This window comes from Mercurialis annua, linkage group LG4, assembly GCF_937616625.2.
Source record: "Mercurialis annua linkage group LG4, ddMerAnnu1.2, whole genome shotgun sequence".
Classification (NCBI taxonomy): Eukaryota; Viridiplantae; Streptophyta; class Magnoliopsida; order Malpighiales; family Euphorbiaceae; genus Mercurialis; species Mercurialis annua.
The window spans coordinates 20,473,635-20,475,850 of NC_065573.1; the positions used below are offsets into that span (position 1 = coordinate 20,473,635).

The following is a 2,216-nucleotide window of genomic DNA, read 5'->3' on the forward strand; positions in this document are numbered from 1 at the left end:
ACAAACCCCAATAGTTACTATCTCCAAATAAAGAACATATAAATCATTAAACAACTGTTTGTTGCCAAGCTTCTCTTAACAGTGAATGGGAAACTTAAAACATGGAAAAAGATAAACACCCATAAGCTTGAAATCAAACTATGAGAATCAAAACATAACTAATGCAATAACAAGTAATGGTAGCTGCATTAACATAAAAAACAACGCCAAGATCAGCTAGCTATTAACGAAACCAATGAGAACAAATCAAGGGAAAAGATCACGGTGACCACGCATTGCAAATTGGCCAAGGTTACGATCGAATTCGGCTAAGCAACATCAATAACTAGGGGTGAGCTCGGTTCGGTTCGGTTCGATTCGGTTTGCAAAATTCCGAAACCAAACCAAACCATCCCTAATAATTAAAATCCAAATTTCCCTGCTTCGGTTCTCGGTTATTTCGGTTCGGTTAACCGAAATGTCGGTTTTCAACGGTTCGGTTCGGTCAAAACCGAAATTCTAAAAAACACAGAACTCAATTTTACATCTAAAGTAATAAAATTAAATAAAAACAATCTAAACCAACAGATATATTAACATTTAAATAACCATAAAATTACATTAATTAATTTACATTAAATGAATAAATTTTTAACGAAGAACACAGCTAATTTCTTTTTGGCTTGGTATTCATCTTGATTTCCCCATCTGAATTTGTAGACCTAATCAAATCACAAAATCATAAACCAAAGTTTAATCAAAATCAATCAATAAATCTTAATATAAGAATATTAATTATAAAAACCAAAAAACAAACCTAAAATTAATCAAAGATACTGAATCTCAAAATTACCTTCATAAGATAAGAAATTCATCCGAAATTTTCATAAATTCCGGATCAACCATGAACAAGAAAAAAAAAAGTTAGATCCATAAAAAAATAATGATAAAATTAATAAGAGTTTTCTTCCCTTATAAATTTTGTATTTCGTTTCAGCAAATCACTATAAATTCCATCTAATACAACAAATAACTAAGAATTGATAAGAGATATTTAGGGGTTTTATGGTTTTTATGATTAGAAATGAAAAATGAGAGGGGAAAGAAAGGGGTTGTGTGTGAGTGAGGCAGTGCGGCTGAGTGAGGAAAAAAGAAAGAGGGAAAATTAGGGTTTCTAGATGAAACTAACCTATATATAGCTTTGAAGGTAAATGACCAAAACAACCCCTTTATTAATTCGGTTTTTTCGGTTCGGTTCGGTGACCGAACCTAAAAACCAAACCAAATCCGAAAACCCAAATATCTATAAATTCTAAACCAAACCAACCCATATTATCCACACTTCAATTCGGTTCGGTTTTTTCGGTCCGGTTCGGTTCGGTTTCTAGGTCTGGTTCGGTTTTTGCTCACCCCTATCAATAACGATGAGACTAACATTAACCAGACAAGATCCATGCCAAACATTAATACAATTGACAGCCATGAAAACAAGAAGAATCAGCATAAAATAACAATGATTTGACGAACCGAAGCGTTGATGAAACAGATAAGTTTCACGTACCGTGTTTGATACAAAGGCCTGAGAATGATAGATGATGAAGAGTACAGACGTAACAAGCAATAACCGCTTCAGTTTGATCTAAACGATGGGGATACAAGTTAGAAACGACAAAACCGATGTCTAAAGGAATAGTGAAAAAGGAGAAAACAACGTTAATTTACTTACCGAATCGAAGCGTATGAATGGAATGAATGTTGTTGAGTTCTGAATGTTTTTGACAAAAAGGGTCGGCTAGGGTTTATCAGAGAAGAGCATAGGGTTTCAGAAAAGAATGTTACGTCTGATGACAGGTCTATTTATTAACCTGTCAGTCCGCAATACCCGACAGTGTGCGGGCGCACAGCAGCAGGCATGGCTTAGACCGGGCCGATTAAATACCAAATCAAACCCGGAGCACCCCGAACCAAAAACCAACCCAAAACAAATCCGAACCACAAGAAAACGAGCCCGAAACCAACTTGAGCGTGATCGAAAAACACGAGATATTACATTAATATTATAGAAAATAATTATTTTACTGTTAATGGTAATAAATATAAAAACAATTGTGTATATTTGAAATATAAACCAAATACTTAAATTTTGTCAATACTATTTCGATTTGACAATTTCGTTATAATTTTATCTAATTTTACAATCGATTAAATTTTGTTATTTTTTCACCTCAGTATACTAC

General features: G+C 33.7%; 1 long non-coding RNA gene across 1 annotated transcript; it reads right to left on the reverse strand.

Annotated features, from left to right (window-relative positions):
* Positions 1–556: 556 nt before the first annotated feature.
* LOC126678739 (uncharacterized) lies at positions 557–1,358 on the reverse strand. Its single transcript, XR_007640716.2, has 2 exons — positions 833–1,358; positions 557–701 (listed from the first exon to the last, which is right to left on the reverse strand). It is a non-coding gene; the product is annotated as an uncharacterized LOC126678739 (long non-coding RNA).
* Positions 1,359–2,216: the final 858 nt, after the last annotated feature.